Source organism: Symphalangus syndactylus, chromosome 11, assembly GCF_028878055.3.
Source record: "Symphalangus syndactylus isolate Jambi chromosome 11, NHGRI_mSymSyn1-v2.1_pri, whole genome shotgun sequence".
NCBI classification, from domain to species: Eukaryota; Metazoa; Chordata; class Mammalia; order Primates; family Hylobatidae; genus Symphalangus; species Symphalangus syndactylus.
In genome coordinates this window covers 35,091,279-35,112,050 of record NC_072433.2, presented here as the reverse complement: position 1 = coordinate 35,112,050, position 20,772 = coordinate 35,091,279, and the positions used below count along the sequence as shown (strand labels likewise).

At 43.5% G+C, this 20,772-nt stretch overlaps 1 pseudogene; it reads right to left on the bottom strand.

Annotated features, from left to right (window-relative positions):
- The window catches only part of LOC129493310 (transmembrane protein 254-like), a 214,345-nt pseudogene that overhangs the window by 83,627 nt on the left and 109,946 nt on the right, over nucleotides 1–20,772 (bottom strand).

Below are 20,772 nucleotides of genomic sequence, written 5' to 3'. Positions count from 1 at the left end.
AAACTCTCTCTTATTTTTATTTATTTTATTATTATTATTATTTTTAGAGACACGGTCTCTGTTGCCCAGGCTGGAGGGCAGTAGCACAATCACAGCTCACTGCAGCCCCCATCTCCCAGGCTCCAGTAGTCCTCCCGCTTCAGCCTCCCAAATAGTTGAGACTACAGGCATGCGCGCCGTCATGCCTAGCTAACTTTTTATTTTTTTTATAGAGACAAGGTCTTCCTATGTTGCCCAGGATGGCCTCAAACTCCTGGGCTCAAGTGAACCTCCTGTCTCAGTCTCCCAAAGTGCTTGGATTGCAGGCGTGAGCCACCATGCCTGGCCTTGTTTCTTCTTATAAGTGAACTAATCCTGTGGCTGGGTGTGGTGGCTCATGCCTGTAATCCCAGCACTTTGGGAGCCCGAGGCAGGTGGATCATGAGGTCAGGAGTTCAAGACCAGCCTGACCAACATGGTGAAACTCCATCTCTACTAAAATTACAAAAAAAAATTAGCTGGGTGTGGTGGTGCGCACCTGTAATCCCAGCTACTCAGGAGGCTGAGGCAGGATAATTGCTTGAACCCAGGAGGCGGAGGTTTCAGTGAGCCAAGATTGTGCCACTGCATTCCAGCCGGGGTGACAGAGTAAGACTCTGTCTCAAAAAAAAAAAAAAAAATAGTACTAATCCCATCACGAGGGCTTTAATTACCTAATTACCTCCCAAAGGCACGTCTCCAAATACTATCACATTGGGGATTAGGGTTTCCACATATCAGTTTGGGATGAACACAAACATTCAGTTCATAGACCACACAGTCTGTAATTTTCTAAGATTGTCTTTTTTTTAAAAATTCAGTAAAATTCCCCAGAAGAGACTCATCTAAGCTATACACGTCAACACAGATAGGTTTTATTGCTGAGTAGTATTCCATGGTATGTATGTACCACAGTTTATTTACCCTATCACTCTTTGAAGGACATTTGAGTTGTCTGTAGTTTTTTTTTTTTTTTTTTTAACATAGATTTATTGAGGCCAGGCGTGGTGGCTCATGCCTGTAATCCCAGTACTTTGGGAGGCTGAGGCAGGCAGATCATTTGAGGTCAGGAGTTCGAGAACAGTCTGGTTAACATGGCGAAACTCTGTCTCTACTAAAAATACAAAAATTAGCTGGGTGTGGTGCTGCATGTCTGTAATCCCTGTTACTCAGGAGGCTGAGTCACAAGAATCGCTTGAACCTGGGAGGTGGAGGCTGCAGTGAGCCGAGATCGCGCCACTGCACTCCAACTTGGGTGACAGAGTGAGACTCTGTCTCGGAAAAAGAAAAAATTAAAAAAATAAGAATAGTTTTGTTGAGATATTCGTATGCCATAAAATCCACCCTTTGAAAGCGTCCAATAAGGTGCATTTTAGTTTCTTCAGCATCGTGCAATGATGACTACTATCTAATTTCAGAATATTGTGATCACCCTCCCCTACTAAAATCCTGAACCCATTAGCAGTCACTTCCCATCTCCCCCTCCACCAAACCCCTGGCAACTCTGAATCTACTTTTTGCTTTTGTGGATTTGCCTATTCTTGACCTTTCATATAAATTGAGTCACACAATATGTGGCCTGTTCTGTCTGCTTCTTTCACTGAGCATACTGTTTTCAGGGCTCATCCTAGTTGGAACATGAATCAGTATTTCATTCATTTTTATTGCTGAATAATGTTCTGTTGTGTGGCTATACCACATGTAGTATGGCAGGTCCCCCATCAGGTTACTTGGGGGTGTATGTCCACTGCTTGAATCCTGAACCCTGGGTGGTGAGCCAAGGCCATGGTGCCCAGCCTAGGAGCAGATATTCCTGAGAACTCAAACATCCTAGAGAGGATCTGAGAATCTACCAAAGAAAAAAGTCCCACTGCATACACGCAGTAGGCAAAGAGCTAGAAAATTAGCTTAAAAACGGCTTAGAGATGGGAGGTGGCGAGGATCTCTAGCACTGTCCTGCTGCTGTCCAGGAGTGTCCCTTATGTAAGTCCTCAAACTCATCTACTCGCCAAGCTGGACTTGCCTGAGTCATTCTCTGGTCTCTCAACTGCCTCCAAGTTTGGGGGAAGGTTTTTCATACAATTCAGTGTTTTTCTCGTTACACCACTTTTTTTCTATGTGTTCAGTAGTTGATATTTGTGTTATTTTTTCTTTTTGGCTACTGCGAATAATGGTGCTGTGAACATTCATGTGCAAGATTGTTTTATTTGAGATGGAATTTCGCTCTTTTTGCCCAGGTTGGAGTGCAATGGTATGATCTTGGCTCACTGCAACCTCCGCCTCCTGGGTCAAGAGATTCTCCTGCCTCAGCCTCCCGAGTAGCTGGGATTACAGGTGCCCACCACCACGCCCAACTAATTTTGTATTTTTAGTAGAAATGGGGTTTCATCATGTTGGTCAGGCTGGTCTCCAGCTCCTGACCTTGGGTGATCCGCCCACCTCGGCCTCCCTCATGGACTAGTTTTTGTGTGGGCATATGTTTTCATTTCTCTTGGGTATACATGTAGAAGTGGAATTGATGGATCAGATGGTAACTCTATGTTTAACCTTTTAAAAATTATTTTATTGGCCGGGCGCGGTGGCTCACGCCTGTAATCCCAGCACTTTGGGAGGCTGAGGCGGGTGGATCACGATGTCAGGAGATCGAGACCATCCTGGCTAACACGGTGAAACCCTGTCTCTACTAAAAATACAAAAAAATTAGCTGCATGTGGTGGCATGCACCTGTAGTCCCAGCTACTTGGGAGGCTGAGGTAGGAGAATTGCTTGAACCTGGGAGGTGGAGGTTGCAGTAAGCCGAGATTGCACCACTGCACTCTAGCCTGGGTGACAGAGCAAGACTCTGTCTCAAAAAAAAATTATTTTATTGTTATTATTATGTTTTTTTTTTCTTGAGACAGAGTCTCGCTCTGTGGCCCAGGCTGGAGTGCAGTGGCGCAATCTCGGCTCACTGCAAGCTCCGCCTCCCGGGTTCACGCCATTCTCCTGCCTCAGCCTCTCCGAGTAGCTGGGACTACAGGCGCCCGCCACCACGCCCGGCTAATTTTTTGTATTTTTAGTAGAGACGGGGTTTCACCGTGGTCTCGATCTCCTGACCTCATGATCCGCCCGCCTCGGCCTCCCAAAGTGCTGGGATTACAAGCGTGAGCCACCGCGCCCGGCCTATTGTTATTATTATCATTTTAGAGACAGGGCCTTGCTCTGTTGCCCAGGCTGCTGCTCAGCACAAAATCCTGGGTTCAAGTGATCCTCCCACCTCAGTCTCCCAAGTAGCCGGGACTGCAGATGTGTGCCACCATGTCCAGCTAATTTTTAAATTTTTTGCAAAGACAGGGTCTTGCAGTGTTGTCCAGGCTAGTCTTGAATTCCTGGGCTCAGGCAATCCTTCCACCTCAGCCTCCCAAAGTGCTAGGAATACAAGTGTGAGCCACTGTGCCAGTCCTACAGCTGTTTTGTATATTGATCTTATACCCTACAGTTCTGTTGAACTTATTTACTAGCTCTAATAGTTTTATTAGTGGAATCTTCAACATAAGATTATAAAATCTGTCAGTAGAGATAATTTTATATCTTCCTTTCTAATCTGGATTCCTTTTATTTTCTAGCCTTGACTGTACTAGAATCTCCAGTACAATGTTGAATGAAATGATGAGAGTGGACATCCTTGTTTTGTTCCTTGTTTCAGGAGACAATCATTTAATGATTCATTATTAAGTATGATGTTGCCTGTGGATTATTTGTAGATGCCTTTTATCAGGGTAGGAATTTCCTGTGTATTCCTAGTGTGTTGAGTGTTTTTTAAATCATGAATGGGTGTTGGATTTTGTTAAATGGTGGGGTTTTTTTTTCTGCTTCTATTGAGATGATTATGTGATGTTTCCACTTTATTTTATTGATGTGGTATGTACATTGATTTTCCTATGTTGAATCAATTTTGCATTCCTGGGATTAATACTTCTTGGTGATGGTGTAGTCTATGTGAAGCTGTCAAATCCTCAGTTTTTCTTGGTGGGAAGTCTTTGGATTCTTCATTCAATCTCTTAATTGTAAGTCTATTCAAATTTTCTATTTCTCTTTGAGTCAGTTTTGGTAGTGTTTTTCTTTCAGATGGGGTCTCACTCTGTCACCCAGGCTGGAGTGCAGTGGCGTGATCTTGGCTAACTGCAACCTTTGCCTCCTGAGCTCAAGTGATCCTCCCACCTCCCAAGTAGCTGTGACCACAGGCATGTGCCACCACGCCTGGCTAATTTTTTGTATTTCTGGTAAAGATGGAATTTTGCCATGTTGGCCAGGCTGGTGTCGAACTCCTGACCTCAAGTGATCTGCCCACCTTGGCCTCCCAAAGTGCTAGGACTACAGGCGTGAGCCACCACGCCTAGCCAGTTTGGGTAGTGTTTTTCCAGGAATTCGTCCATTTAATGTAGGTTATCTGGCTTGTTGGCATATGCTTTTCATAGTATTCTCTTATAATCCTTTTTATTGCTGTAAGGGCAGTATTAATGGCTTTTATTTCATTCCTGATTTTAGCAATATGGGTCTTCTCTTTCTTGGTCAGTGTAGTTAAAACTTTGTCAGTTGTGTTGATTCTTAAAAAGAAACAATTTTTTGATTTTGTTGATTTTCTCTATTTTTCTGTTCTGTTTCTTTTATTTTAGCTCAGTTTTTATTATTTTCTTTTCTTCTGCTTGCTTTGGGTTTAATTTGATCTTTTATTTACAGTTTCTTAAGATGGAACATTAGGTTATTGATTTAAGATCTTTCTTTTTTTTTTTTTTTGAGACGGAGTCTCGCTTTGTTGCACAGGCTGGAGTGCAGTGGCGTGATCTCAGCTCACTGCAACCTCTGCCTCCTGGGTTCAAGCAATTCTCCTCCCTCAGCCTCCTATGTAGCTGGGATTATAGGCACACGCCACCACGCCTGGGTAATTTTTTGTATTTTTAGTAGAGATGGGGTTTTATCACGTTGGCCAGACTGGTCTGGAATTCCTGACCTCAGGTGATCCACCTGCCTTGGTCTCCCAAAGTGCTTGGATTACAGGCTTGAGCCAACGCGCCTGGCCAACATCTTCTTTTTTTTAACATGGACATTTATAGCTACGCACTGCTTTAACTACGTTCCAGAAGATTTGATATGTGTTTTCGTTTTCATTAAAATATTTTCTAATTTTCCTTGGATTTCTTCTTTAACTGATGTTATTTAGTAATGTATTGTTCAACATCCACATATTTATAAATTTCCCAAATTTCCTTTTGTGATTGATTCCTAGTTTCATTCCACTGTTGTTGGAGAACATGCTTTGTGTGATTTCAGTCCTTTTATGTTTATGGAGGCTTGTTTTATGGCCTAATGTATGGGCTATCCTGGAGAATATTCCATGTGCACTTGAGAAGATTGCATATTCTGCTCTTGTTGGGTCAAGTGTTCCATAGATTGTCTATTAGGTGTAGTTGGTTGATTTATGGTATTGTTGAAACCTTCTCTTTTCTTGTTGACCTTCTGCCTAGTTGTTATATCCATTCTTGAAAGTATGAGGCTGGGAGTAGTGGCTCATGCCCATAATCCAATCACTTTCGGAGGCTGAGGCAGGAGGATTGTTGAACTCAGTAGTTCGAGACCAGCCTGGGCAACATAGTGACATCTCATTTCTACTAAAAATTAAAAAAATTAGCCAGGTATGGTGGCACATGCCTGTGGTCCCAGCTACTCAGGAAGATGAGATGGGAGGATTGCTTGAGCCCAGGAAGTTTGAGACTGGAATGAGTTGTGCTCACGCCACTGTGCTCCAGCCTGGGTGACAGAGAAAGACCCCATCCCAAAGAAAAAAAAAAAAAAGATTGTCTTTTGTCAACAGCATGTAGTTGGATCTTTTAAATTAAAAAATCCCTTCTGCTAATATCTGTCTTTTAATTGTAGTGTTTAATTCATTTACATTTAATGTAATTACTAGTAAGGTAGGCTTTACATCTGCCATTGTGCTGTTTGTTTTCTATATGTCTTTTGGTTGCTGTTGTTGTTATTCCTCTGTTCCTCCATTATTGTCTTATTTTGTGTTAAGTACATATTTTCTAGTCTATCATTTTACTCCCTTGTGATTTCTTTTACTGTTATTGTTTGAATATGTCCCCCAAAATTGATGTGTCAGAAACTTAATACCTAATGCAACAGTGTTGGGAGGTGAGGCCACATAAGAGGTGATTAGGTCATGAGCACTCTGCCCTGATGAATGGACTAATATCATTATTGTGGGAGTGGGTTAGTTATCATGAGATTGGGCTTATCAGAGAAGCAAGTTCTGGACTGGGGACGGTGGCTCACACCTGTAATTTCAGCACTTTGGGAGGGTGAGGTAGGCCTCACTTGAGGCCAGGAGTTCAAGACCAGCCCAGTGAACATAGCTGTCTCTACAGAAAATAAAAAGTAGCCAGGCATGCTGTCTCATGCCTGTAGTCACAACTATTCAGGAAGCTGAGGCAGGAGGATTGCTCGAACTCAGGAGTTTGAGGCTGCAGTGAACTATGATCCTGCCACTGCACTCTAGCCTGAGTGACAGAGTGAGATCCTGTCTTAAAATAAAAATAAAAATAAAAATAAAAATAAAAATAAAAATAAGTGTTCCACCTTCTGCCATGGGATGACTCAGCATGAAGGCCCTCACCAGATGGCAGCACCATGCTCTTGGACTTCTCAGTCTCCAGAACCATGAGCCAAATAAACTTCCATTGCTTATAAATTCTCCAGTCTGTGGTATTCTGTTATAGCAACTCAAAATGGACTAAGACATTTACTATATACAGTTTTGAGTGATTTTCTTAGTGGTTGCCCTGTGGATTATAATTAACATTAGTACAACAATCTAGTTAGAATTAATACCAATTTAATTCACTTGGATCCAAATCTTTGCTTCTATATCCTTTTGTTCTCTTCCCCCATATGCTACTTTAGTAATACAAATATGACAACAGTTTATTTACACTATAAACCCATCAACATAGTTTTATTGTTAAATTAAAAAAATTCTTTTTCTGACACAGGGTCTCACTCTGTCATGTAGGCTGGAGTGCAGTGGCACAATCCTGACTCACTGCAACCTCTGTCTCCTGGGTTCAAGCTATTCTCCTACCTCAGCCTCCTGAGTAGCTGGGACTATAGGCATGCATTACCACTAAAAATACCTGATTTTTGTATTTTTAGTAGAGACAGAGTTTCACCATGTTGGCCAGGCTGCTCTCAAACTCCTGACCTCAAGTTATCTGCCCACCTTGGCCTCCCAAAGTGCTGGGATTACAGGCGTGAGCCACTGAGCTTGGCTCCATCAATATAGTTTTATAATTCTTACTTTATGCAGTTGCCTTTTAAATGAGAGAGCATGGCTGGGTGTGATGGCTCATGCCTGTCATCCCAGCACTTTGAGAGGCAGATATGGGTGGATCACTTGAGCCCAGGAGTTTGAGATCAGCCAGGGCAACAAGGTGAAACCCCATCTCTACCAAAAAAAAAAAATTGGCCGGGTATGGTGGTGTGCACCTGTAGTCCCAGCTACTGGAGAGGCTGAGGTGGGAGAACTGCTGAGCCTGGGAGACAGAGGTTGTAGTGAGCTGAGGTTGTGCCACTGTACCCCAGCCTGGGGGACAGAGCGAGACTGTGTTTTAAAAAATAAAAAATAAGTAGGGAGCACAAGAAAAGTGTTATAAACAAAAAAATGCATTTGTACTACTTTTAATATTTACTATGTAACTTTTACTGGTGCTTTTTATTTCTTCATTCAAATTACTGTCTAGTGTCCTGTTATTTCAGCCTTAAGGATTTCCTTGAATATTTCTTATAGAGCAGATCTGCTAGCAACAATTTTCTCTGTTTTCATCTGCGAATGTGTTAATTTCCCCTTCGTTTTTGAAGGATAGTTTTGCTGGATGCAGAATTCTTAATTTACGGTCTTTTTCTTTGAGCACTTTGCATGTGTCTCCTCACTGCCTCTAGCCTCCATGGTTTCTGATGAGAAACCAGTTGTTAGGCTCACTGAGGAGCCTGGTATGTGTTCCTTCTCTTGCTGCTTTCAAATTTCTCTCTTTGACTTTGGATAGTTTATGATGTTTCTAGGTATGGATCTCTTTAAGATTATCTTAGGCCGGGCGCAGTGGCTCACGCCTGTAATCCCAGCACTTTGGGAGGCTGAGGCGGGCAGATCACGAGGTCAAGAGATCGAGACCATCCTGGCTAACACAGTGAAACCCTGTCTCTACTAAAAATACAAAAAAAATTAGCCGGGCATGGTGGCAGGCGCCTGTAGTCCCAGCTACTCGGGAGGCTGAGGCAGGAGAATGGCATGAACCTGGGAGGCGCAGCTTGCAGTGAGCCAAGATGGCGCCACTGCACTCCAGCCTGGGCGACAGAGCGAAACTCTGTCTCAAGAAAAAATAAAAAAGATTATCTTAGAGTTCCTTGGATGTATAATGTTTTTCTCAACTTTGGAAAGTTTTCCATCATTATTTCTTCAAATATTCTTTCTGCTCCCTTCTCTCTCTCCTGAGACAGCTGTTATGTATATGTTGGTATGCCTGATGGTGTCTCACAGGTCTCTGAAATTCTGTTCATTTTTCTTCATTCTTTTTTTTTTTGAGACAGTCTGGTTCAGTCACCAAGGCTGGAGTGCAGTGTTGTGATCTTGGCTTACTGCAACCTCCCTCTCCTGGGTTCAAGTGATTCTCATGTCTCAGCCTCCCGAGTAGCTGGGATTACAGGCACATACCACCATGCTCGGCTAATTTCCATATTTTTAGTAGAGACGGGGTTTCACCTTGTTGGCCAGGCTGGTGTGGAACTCCTGGCTTCAAGTGATCTGCCCTCCTCAGCCTCCCAAAGTGCTGGGATTACAGGTACACCCAGCCCTCATTTTTTTCATTTTTTTTCTTTCTCTTCCATAGGCTGGATAATCTCAGTTGATGTATCCTCATGTTCACTGATTCTTCTGTCAGCACAAATTTACTCTTGAGCCCTTGTATTAAATTTTTAATTTCAGTTATTACTGTACTTTTTAACTCCAGAATTTCTATTTGGGTCTTTTTAATAACATCGATTCATTGATAGTCTCTATTTGACAGGACACTGTTCTCATACTTTTCTGTAGTTGTTCAGACATAATTTCCTTTCATTCTTTGCCTATGTGATTCCAAGTCTTTGTCTAGTAAGTCTAATGCCTGGGCTTGGGCTTCCTCAGGGACAGTTTCTATTGACTGCTTTTTTTCCCTATGTATGGACCATACTTTCCCATTTCTTTACATTTTTCATAATGTTTTTGAAGACTAGACATTGAAAAATAATATAATATGGAAATCCAAAAATTGGAGTTTGTTGCTGCTACCTTTTGTGTAGTGACCTTCCTGGACTAATTCTTTAAAGTCTGTATTCTTTGTTGTGTGTGGCCACTGAAGTCTCCTCTGAGTTAGTTTAGTGAATTTGATAGATTTCCTTAAATGCCTTGAACCAGTAAGTATCCCAGCCTGTTTGATTTTAATTCTCTGGTTGGCAGTTTATCCCTCTGTCCTGGACTTCACTTTCTGTTTGCACAGAGCCTCGAGGGAAGCCAGAAGTGAGAGATTAGGATGTTCTTAGATCTTACCTGGACATGTGCACAGCCTGTACCTGTTCATGGTTTTCTAGTTTTCCAGGAGTATGACAAACTTTTACTTACTTACTTTTTTTCTTTTTTTTTTTTGAGACAGAGTCTCACTCTGTTGCCCAGGCTGGAGTGCAGTGGCACAATCTTGGCTCACTGCAATATCCCCCTCCTGGTTCAAGCAATTCTCCCACCTCAGCCTCCCAAGTAGCTGGGACTACAGGTGTGTGCCATCATGCCCAGTTAATTGTTTTGCATTTTTTCATAGAGACTGGCTTTCACCATGTTGGCCAGGCTGGTCTTGAACTCCTGACCTTAAGTGTCTGCCTGCCTTGGCTTCTCAAAGCACTGGGATTACAGTTGTGAGCCACTGCGCCTGGCCTTTACTTATTGAGGCAGGATCTCACTCTGTCATCCAGGCTTGAGTGCAGTGGCATGATCATGGCTCACTGCAGCTTTGACCTCATGGGCTCAAGTGATCCTCCTGCCTTTGTCTCCCAAAATGTCGGGATTACAGGTGTGAGCCACTCAAAACTTTTTAAAAGCTTCTATAGACAATTCATTCCCCAGCTTTTTTCTTTTGAAGTTATTATTTTTTTCTTTCTTAGTTTTTTTGAGACCAACTCTTGCTCTGTCACCAGGGCTGGAGTGCAGTGGAAAGATCTTGGCTCACTGCAACCTCTGCCTCCCAGTTCAAGTGAGTCTCGTGCCTCAGCCTCCTCACTAGCTAGGAATACAGGTGTGCACCTGCATACACAGCTAATTTTCGTATTTTTAGTAGAGATGGGGTTTCACTGTGTTGCCCAGGCTGGTCTCAAACTCTTGAGCTCAAGAGATCCACCTGCCTTGGCCTTCCAAAGTGCTGGGATTACAGGCATGAGCTACTGCACTGGTTCCTGACACCAGTTTTGAGTCTTTTGGTTTTTAAGGCTACCATGGAGCTGGGAGGAGGGGGATGGGAATAAGGCATTAAATGCCACAAGTCTTGCTGTTCTTACTGAGATTGTCATTTTTCTTGAATAAACTCTCCTGGGATTGTTGGAAGCCTTTGCTTCATTCCCAGAATGTTGATTTTGGCAATTTTTGACAGTATTCTCATTGCTTTCATGGAAGAGAAGATTCTCTCTTCCACATTCTGCCATTTCAAAAATGCTCTCATAAGAATCATTCTTTTTTTTTTTTTTGAGATGGATTTTTGCTCTTGTTGCCCAGGCTGGAGTGCAGTGGTGTGATCTTGGCTCACTGCAACCTCCGCCTCCCAGGTTCAAGCGATTCTCCTGCCTCACCCTCCCGAGTAGCTGGGATTACAGGCGCCTGCCACCACACCCGGCTAATTTTTGGAATTTTTAATATAGACAGGGTTTCACCATGTTGGCCAGGCTGGTCTCGAACTCCTGACCTCAGGTGATCCACCCACCTCGGCCTCCCAAAGTGCTGGAATTACAGGTGTGAGCCACCTCACCTGGCCAAGAATAATTCTTTATTTTCCACTTCCTCCAGTTTAGAGTAAGAGTTTGGATGGGGATCAATGCTCATATTGATGCAACCGAATTGAGATGGAGCAGATGACTTTGCTCCTGAAACCCCTTTGCCTACAGGATCCAGTAATTCCTTAAGAAGACATAATGTACTTGGTAGTGTGGCCTCTGCCTGCCCCACTAGACAGATCACTCGCTGTTACAATTTTTAAGCTCTAACTTGCTTCCAGGCCTTCCATTATGCTTTTGCATCTGCTGTGGAATATCCTAAACTGGACCAACTCAGAATAGGTCTTCAGACATTTGTTGAAATTGAAAAAGAGCAGCTTTTTTTCTTTCTTTCTCACTCTCTCTCTTTTTTTTTTTTTTTTGAGAGGGAGTGGAGTTATTAAAAACTCCTGGAGCTGCTAGTGAGTATCTTCTCATTGTTGAGAGGATGGCCTTCTCAAGAATGAAGCCAGTACCCGCCAGGCGCTGTGGCTCACGCCTGTAATCCCACTACTTTGGGAGGCCGAGGCAGGTGGATCACTCGAGGTCAGGAGTTCAAGACCAGCCTGGCCAACATGGTGAAACCCCGTCTGTACCAAAAATACAAAAAATTAGCCGGGTGTGGTGGCAGGCGCTTGTAATCCCAGCTACTTGGGAGGCTGAGGCAGGAGAATCGCTTGAACCCGGGAGGCAGAAGTTGCAGTGAGCAAAGATTGCACCACTGCAATCACTCCAGCCTGGGTGTCTGAGCGAGACTCTACCTCAAAAGAAAAAAAAAAAAAAGAAGAAGAATGAAGCCAGTGCCAAAGAAGAAGAATGAAGCCAGTGCCAGCACCAGCAGCAAAAAAAGTGAAGCTGACAAATGGAGGCAGATTCTTGGCAACATGGAGCACTTGGCTCTGGCTATTAGACCCACCAGCTAGAGAGCTAGAGCTACCGTTACATCAGCTTTGGGCTGTTCTCCAGTACATGTACATGAGGTAATTCCCTTTTTATTCTTGTGCCAGTCAAGCTGGCTTTTGGCACTTGCAACCAAAGGAGCCCTAATTGGTAAAGTCTATAGTCTCAAAGCCAAGATGGGGAAAAACAATAAAGAGTGCCTTCAAGTTCTAAGCACAAATGACCTGCCACAGTATTTGCTCAAAAATATTTATTGAAGGTTGCTACGGGCATCAAATAAGATCATGTACTTTTTTGCTTTTTTTTTTTTTTTTTTTTTGAGACGGAGTCTCACTGTTGCCCAGGCTGGAGTGCAATGGTGCGATCTCAGCTCACTGCAACCTCCACCTCCTGGGTTCAAGCGATTCTCCCTGCCTCAGCATCCCGAGTAGCTGGGATTGCAGGTGCCTGCCAACACACCTGGCTAATTTTTGTATTTTTAGTAATGATGGGGTTTCACCATGTTGGCCAGGCTGGTCTCGAACTCCTGACCTCAAGTGATCTGCCTGCCTTGGCCTCCCAAAGTGCTGTGATTACAGGCATGAGACACCGCGCCTGGCCGATCATGTCCATTTTTAAGTGCCATGTAAATAAAGGTAAGGGATTGCTAAATATAAGCCAGACAGAAATTCTCAGCTGCAATTCCTTCACATTGCTCCAGGAATTGGTCTGAAAAGATCTTTGGATATTGAGTAACTTCCTTTTTTAGATTTGGACATTTAGAGAATGGCCTTCATTTCATTTTTTTTCTTTAGTGTATATATACTTTTTACAAAAAATTTTTTTGAGATGGAGTCTCTCTGTCCCCCAGGCTGGAGTGCCATGATGCCATTTTGGCTCACAGTAACCCCCACCTTCCAGGTTCAAGCGATCCTCCCACCTCAGCTTCCTGAGTAGCTGGGACTATAGGCCATGCACCACCACACCCAACTAATTTTTGTATTTTTAGTAGAGTCGTGGTTTCACCATGTTGCCCAGGAAAGTGATCCTCCTGCCTTGGCCTCCAAAAGTGCTGGGATTATAGGTGTGAGCCACCATGCCTGGCCTATATTTTTTAATTAAAAAAATTCTTTTTTAGAGACAAGATCTCATTATGTTACCCAGACTGGACTTAAACTCCTGGACCCAAGTGATCCTCCTGCCTCAGCCTCCCAAATAGCTGGGACCACAGGCTTATGCTACTGCATCCGGCTAGAGAATGGCCTTCATGTCTGTAGATTCCCCAAACCTACCACCTCACTGGGGACTTGACAGCAAGTTTTTACTGTTTTAAAACAAAACCATGTGGTTTTGTTTTTATCTTCCACTTATTTCCTAAGCTCGGCCAACTGACTTATTCTTTTTATTGTTTTTTTTTCTTGCTTGATCTCTACTTTACACAATTGTCTTGCAGTACTTTCAACATATGTGAGAATCTATGGCCAAAATTTTCATTTTCTTTGTGGCATTATTTTGCTTTCTTTGGTATGCTCATTTGCCTTGTTTCTCCCACTCCTTTTTTTCTCCTAGTATTTTTTAAAGCTTATTTTAGGGCTGGACGTGGTGGCTCGTGCCTGTAATCCCAGCACTTTGGGAGGCTGAGGTGGACGGATCATGAGGTCAAGAGGTTGAGACCATCCTGGCCAACATGGCGAAACCCCGTCTCTACTAAAAATACAAAAATTAGCCGGGCATGGTGGCACACGCCTGTAATCTCAGCTACTTGGGAGGTTGAGGCAGGAGAATCGCTTGAACCCAGGAGGCGGAGGTTGTGGTGAGCCAAATTGTGCCACTGTACTCCAGCCTAGCGACAGAGCAAGATTTCATCTCAAAAAAAAGAAAAAAAAAATTGAAGGGTAAGATACATATAGAAAAGTGAGTAAAATATACTAAATTCAGCACATCCTGATGAATTTTTACTTACGTATTCACTTTTGTAACCATGACCCAGAGCAAGATTTAAAACATTTCTAGCACAGTTCTTATAGCTTTTTTTTTTTTCTTATCCCTATGACAGATTAAGCAATTTTTTTTTTTTTCTTTTGGAGATGGGATATCACTATGTTGCCCAGGCTGGTCTTGAACTCCTGGGCTTAAGCAATCCTCCCGCCTCATCCCCTCAAAGTGCTGGGATTACAGGTATGAGTCACTGTGTCTGGCCAGATTAAGCATTTTTAATAGATTTTGTGCTGGTTCTTTAAAAAAATATATTTACTTTTATGTTAGAAACAACTTTACATGTAATAAATTTTAATTGAAATTTTTACAAGTGTTTATACATACATGCAACCACCACTCAGACTGATACAGAATGTTTCCAGCATCTCAGAAGCCTCTCTTGTGTCCCAGGTAATATCCCCCTCTAGAAAAGGCAACCGCTATTCTGGCTGATGTCACCATAGATTAGTTTTGCCAGTTCACGAACTTCATATAAATTAAATTATACAGTATTTGCTCATTGGAGTCTAGTTTCTTTTGGTCAATACTATGAGACTCATCCAGGTTGCTCTAAGTAGCTATACATATACACACACACACACACACACATATATATATATACACATATATATAACATATATACACACATACACACATATATAGCTATATATATACACACACATATATATAGCTATATATATATACAATCTTGGCTCACTGCAACCTCCGCCTCCCAGGTTCAAGTGATTCTTCTGCCTCAGCCTCCTAAGTAGCTGGGATTACAGGTGTGCACTGCCATGCCCAGCTAACTTTCGCATTTTTAGTAGGGATGGGGTTTCATTGCCATGTTGGCCAGGCTGGTCTTGAACTCCTGACCTCAGGTGATCCACACACCTTGGCCTCCCAAAGTACTGGGATTATAGGCATGAGTCACTGTGCCCAGCCAGAAACTCATTTTTCTAAGAGAAAAATTCATTCTTCTGTTAATGAATACTTGAGTTGTTTTTAGGGTTGGCAATTGATATAGTTTGGCTCTGCGTCCCCACCCAAATCTCATCTCGAATTGTAATCCCCATGTGTCGAGGGAGGGAGGTGACTGGATCATGGAGGTGGTTTTCCCCATGCTGTTCTCATCAGAGTGAGTGAATTCTCATGAGATCTGATGGTTTTATAAGTGTCTGGCATTTCCCCTGCTTGCACTTCTCTCTCCTGCCACCATGTGAAGAAGGTCCCTGCTTCCCTTTCAACTTATGCCGCGATTGTTAAGTTTCCTGAGGCCTTCCAGTCATGTGGAACAGTGAGTCAATTAAACCTCTTTCCTTTATAAATTATCCAGTCTCAGGTATTTCTTTTTCTTTTTTTTCTTGAGACAGAGTCTCGCTCTGTCACCCAGGCTGGAGTGCAGTGGCATGATCTCGGCTCACTGCAACCTCCACCTCCCAGGTTCAAGCGATTCTCCTGTCTCAGCCTCCTGAGTAGCTGGGATTACAGGCATGTGCAACCACGCCTGGCTAATTTTTGTATTTTTACTAGAGATGGGGTTTCACCATGTTGGCCAGGATGGTCTCAATCTCTTGGCCTCATGATCCGCCCGCCTCAGCCTCCCAAAGTGCTGGGATTACAGGCGTGAGCCATTGCGCCCAGCTAGTCTCAGGTATTTCTTTATAGCAGTGTGAAAACAGACTAATACGGCAATTAAGAATGGGTATTGTGTATGTTCTTGTTCCTGTCTTTGGGTTGACATACACAAATTTCTCGAGTGTATACCTACGAACGGATTGCTGGGTCATAGGATAGGAATATGCTATCGTTTTGATATCTGACTCCTCCAAATTTCATGTTGAAATTTGATCCCCAATGTTGCAGGTGGAGCCTAATGGGAAGTGTCTGAGTGATGGGGGTGGATCCCTCTTGAATGGCTTGGTGCTGTCCTCATGGTAATGAATTCTCACTCTATTAGTTGGCAGAAGTTTCCTTCACAGCTGACTGTTTAGAGGAGCCTGGCACCTCTCTTTCCCTCTCTTGCTTCCTGTCTCACCAAGTGATGTCTGCCTACACCAGCTCCCCTTGACCTTTGCCAAGAGTGATAGAGGCCGGAGGTCCTCACCAGAGCAGATGCTGGTGTCATGCTTCTTGTACAGCTTGTAAAACCATAAGCCAAATAAACCTCTTTTTATAAATTACCCAACTCTGGTATTCCTTAATCCTTGTCTTGTTTGCTCCGAGGATACTCACTGGCAACGCTTGTGGCTGCAGCATTTACCCTGAGATAAATTTGCCATGAAATATCTCGCTTTTATTATTTTTGCATCGCTCTAGTATATCAGCTTTGGAAACAAAAGACATCGTTCTACTTATAGCATTGTGTTTTTAGCAGTGGTATTTTCATTTACTGTAGTAATTGCCTATCATTGAAAATGTCAAATCCTAGAAAACGTAGCATTTCTATGCATGATGTTAACATCATTCTCAAACAGTTGTTGGCCAAAGATTCATTTGATGAATCTGATTTTTCAAAAATAGACAATTCTGATGATTCAGGTGATTCTGACGTTACTTCTGTTTAGAAATAACTCCAAAAACAGTTTTTATATTTTATTTTCACATTGAAAATCAGTCAGATTTGGTTCAGCCTCAAAGAGTGTGTTTCTATAAAATTAAATGAGCGCTGGCAGCAAGCTGCGTTTTTTTTCTAAATGGGAAAGGGTTAATAGCGACACAAAAGGACTAAGACAGCGTATGTGTAGCTTTAGTAAATACTGACAGTATTTACTGCACTGGCAAAGTGAGAGTTCCAGTTCCACATCTTCACCAATCTTGGTGGTGTTTGTCTTAATTTTAGCCATTTAGGTGGGTGCGTCTAATAGTGGTTTTGTGTTTCCCTGATGAATGATACTGAACACTTTTTCATATGCTTTGAATATGCACATCCAAATTTGCATATCCTCTTTTGTGACTTGCCTGTTCAAATCTCTTGCTCATTTTAAAAACTGGATTGTTGGTGGCCAGGCGCGGTGGCTCACGCCTGTAATCTCAGCACTTTGGGAGGCCGAGGCGGGCGGATCACGAGGTCAGGAGATTGAGACCATCCTGGCTAACAATGGTGAAACCCTGACTCTACTAAAAATACCAAAAATTAGCCAGGCGTGGTGGCGGGTGCCTGTAGTCCCAGCTACTCGGGAGGCTGAGGCAGGAGAATGGTGTGAACCCGGGAGGCGGAGGTTGCAGTGAGCCAAAATCACGCCACTGCACTCCAGCCTGGGTGACACAGTGAGACTCCGTCTCAAAAAAAAAAAAACAACAACAAAAAAACCAGATTGTCTTATTGATTTGGAATAGTTCTGGATATATCTGGATTCTAGTTTTATTTTTTTTAAGACAGGGCCTCACTCTGTCGCCCAGGATGGAGCGCAGTGGCACAATCATGGCTCACTGCAGCCTCGACTTCCCTGGGCTCAAGCGATCCTCCTACCTCAGCCTCCTGAGGAGCTGGGACTACAGGTATGCACCATCACTTCCAACTAATTTTGTATTTTCAGTAGAGATGGGGATTTGCCACGTTGCCCAGGCTGGTCTCAAACTCCTGGGCTCAAGAGATCCACCTGCCTAAGCCTCCCAAAGTGCTAGAATTACAGGTGTGAGCCACCACTCCTGGCTTGGATTTTGGTGTTATTTATATGTACTGTCAATATACTCTCCATCTGAAGACTGCTTTTTCACTTTATTGGTTTCCTTTGTGGAACAAAAATCCTTAATTTTGATGAAGTCTAATTATGGTCAGTACTTTTTATGTCTTGTTTAAGAAACATTTGCCTAAAGTTTTGAAGATTTTTTTTTTTTTGAGATGGAGTCTCACTCTGTCACCTACGCTGGAGTGCAGGGGCGCAATCTTGGCTCACTGCAACCTCCGCCTCCCGGATTCAAGTCAAGCGATTCTCCTGCCTCAGCCTCCTGAGTAGCTGGGATTGCAGACGTGCGCCACCACACCCGGCTAATTTTTGTATTTTTAGTAGAGATGGGGTTTCACCATGTTGGTCAGGCTGGTCTTGAACTCCTGACCTCGTGATCCACCTGCCTCGGCCACCCAAAGTGCTGGGATTACAGGAGTGAGCCACCGCGCCCAGCTTCCCTTTAAGATGGAGTTTCACTCTTGTTGACCAGGCTGGAGTTCAATGATGGTGATCTCGGCTCACTGCAACCTTCACCTCTTGGGTTCAAGTGATTCTCCTGCCTCAGGCTCCTGAGTAGTTGGGATTACAGGCACATGCCACCATGCCCGGCTAATTTTTATATTTTTTTAGTAGAGACGGGGTTTTACCACATTGGCCAGGCTGGTCTCGAACTCCTGACCCTCAGGTGATCTGCCCGCCTCGGCTTCCCAAAGTGTTGGGGTTACAGGCATGAGCCACTGCATCCGGCCCTCTTTTCTTTTTTTGAGTCTCACTATGTTGCCCAGTCTGGTCTTGAACACTTGGGCTTAAGCAACCCTCCTGCCTCAGCCTCCCAAAGAGCTAGGATTACAGGCATGAGCCATGGTGCCTGTGCCTACTTTTTTTCTAGAAGCTTTATTGTTTCACTTTCCACATTTAAGTCTGTGATGCATCTTGAATAAACTTTTATATATGTTGTTAAGTAGGGGGTCAAAGTTCATTCTTTTCATTTAGATCATAGTTCACTGTAGCCTCAAACTCCTGGGCTCAAGTGATCCTCCCACCTCAGCCTCTTGGGTAGTTGGGTACAGGCCCAAGTCATTGCGCCCAGCCAAAATTATATTAGTAGTACAATCTCTACCATGTAAATATTTGCACAGAAAAACCAAGGGAAGACAATTCAGTACAAACAACTGTTATCTCCACATGGTAGGCATTTGAGGAATTTAAAATTTTCTAAAATGAGCATACCCTACTGTTATCAATAAAAACTACTGTTTTCAACATTTATTTAAGATATTTTGAAAAAGAAACAATTGGTCTTTCAGTTATCACTAGGTATAAATAAACTAATAGGCCGGGTGCCGTGGCTCACACCTGTAATCCCGGCACTTTGGGAGGCCAAGGTGGGTGGATTATTTGAGTGCAGGAGTTTGAGACCAGCCTGGGCAACATAGCAAGACCTGATCTCATAAAAAAAAAAAAAAAAGAAAAGAAAAAAGAAAAAAGAAAAAAAACCCCAGAAATTTCTACGAAAAAAAAAAAAATCCAGAAAAAAGGCTTAGAATAAACTCTCAAGTTGGCTGAGTAAGTTGGACTTTGGTTGTTTAGATGTATACCTGAAACAGTTCAGGCTGATAGTTCCCCATGGCTGATCTATGGGTGAGCTACATTTGAATCAACTGCAGTTTTTTTTTTTTTTTATTTAAAAAACTAGATTGTCAAGCTCTCTCTTAGACATGCTGAATCAGAATGCCTAAGAGGTGAGGCCAGAGAACCAGTATTTTAAATAAATGATCTAGATTTGGGAACTATTCTACCTTGAATTATAATGAAACAAAGGTATGACTATTCTCTCTGAGCAGGCAAACTACTATCAGATTGGAGAATGTTAACATTTTAGACCCAGACTAGGGAACTAGGAAAAGGCTGTGGGCCAATGTTCTGACCTTCTCAGAAAACCATCAAGCTGCAGACACCACGTGATGAATGGGAGTTAGTCCAGTGTAAGGTGGTAGTACCCATGTTTAAAAATAACAAGGTCAGGCCGGGTGCGGTGGCTCATGCCTGTAATCCCAGCACTTTAGGAGGCTGAGGTGGGCGGATTACGAGGTCAGGAGATCAAGACCATCCTGGCCAACATGGTGGAACCCCATCTCTACTAAAGATACAAAAAACTAGCTGGGCGTGGTGGCACACGTCTGTAGTCCCAGCTACTTGGGAGGCTGAAGCAGGAGAATTGCTTCAACCCGGGAGGTGGAGGTTGCAGTGAGCCGAGATCACGCCACTGCACTCCAGCCTGGGCGACAGAGTGAGACCAGGGGGTGAGGGTTAAGTTCCTTTCACAATTAGTTGAGGTCTTGGCAACCAACTTTCAACCATTTTTGCTCCAGACAGGGAGAACTTCAGTTTCTCCTAACCTAGGCAGTCAGTACCTTTGTAGAGCAGTGGACTAATATGTCTATTGTTTTCCCTTTCCAGATAAAGACATCCAGTGAACCAGTCCTTTCACATATCCTTTCATCACCTTAGAATGTCCAATAGAAACAGGAACACAGAGAAGCAAAAGGTCAGAGTGACCCCTGACCTGCCATGCAGTGTGTCCCTCAGAAGGCAAGGGGGAAAGAACAAGTTGAGCCTGCTTCCCCATCCCAGCAACCATGGAGACACTGTGGAGGGTCTCTGGGCCCGGCTCCTGCTCCACTGCTTATCTGGCTGGTCACTGTCCCACAATGAAAGGCTCCCTGCACTGAATGAAAGGGACAAAATACCATAAGCAGTACTGATGCCACACAGGTGCCAGTGCTGGATGTCTGCTGACAGGGGCATGTGACCTACATCAGAGGACACAGACTTGCAGTCTACCATCTGCACCCTGCTTCCAAATCATTTTTTTTTCCTTTTTTTTTTTTTGAGATGGAGTTTCGCTCTTGTTGCCAAGGCTGGAGTGCAATGGCGCGATCTCGGCTCCCCACAACCTCTGCTTCCTGGGTTCAAGCGATTCTCCTGCCTCAGCCTCCTGAGTAACTGGGATTACAGGCATGCGCCACCATGCCCAGTTAATTTTGTATTTTTAGTAGAGACAGGGTTTCTCCATGTTGGTCAGGCTGGTCTCAAACTCCCGACCTCAGGTGATCTGCCCACCTCAGCCTCCCAGAGTGCTGGGATT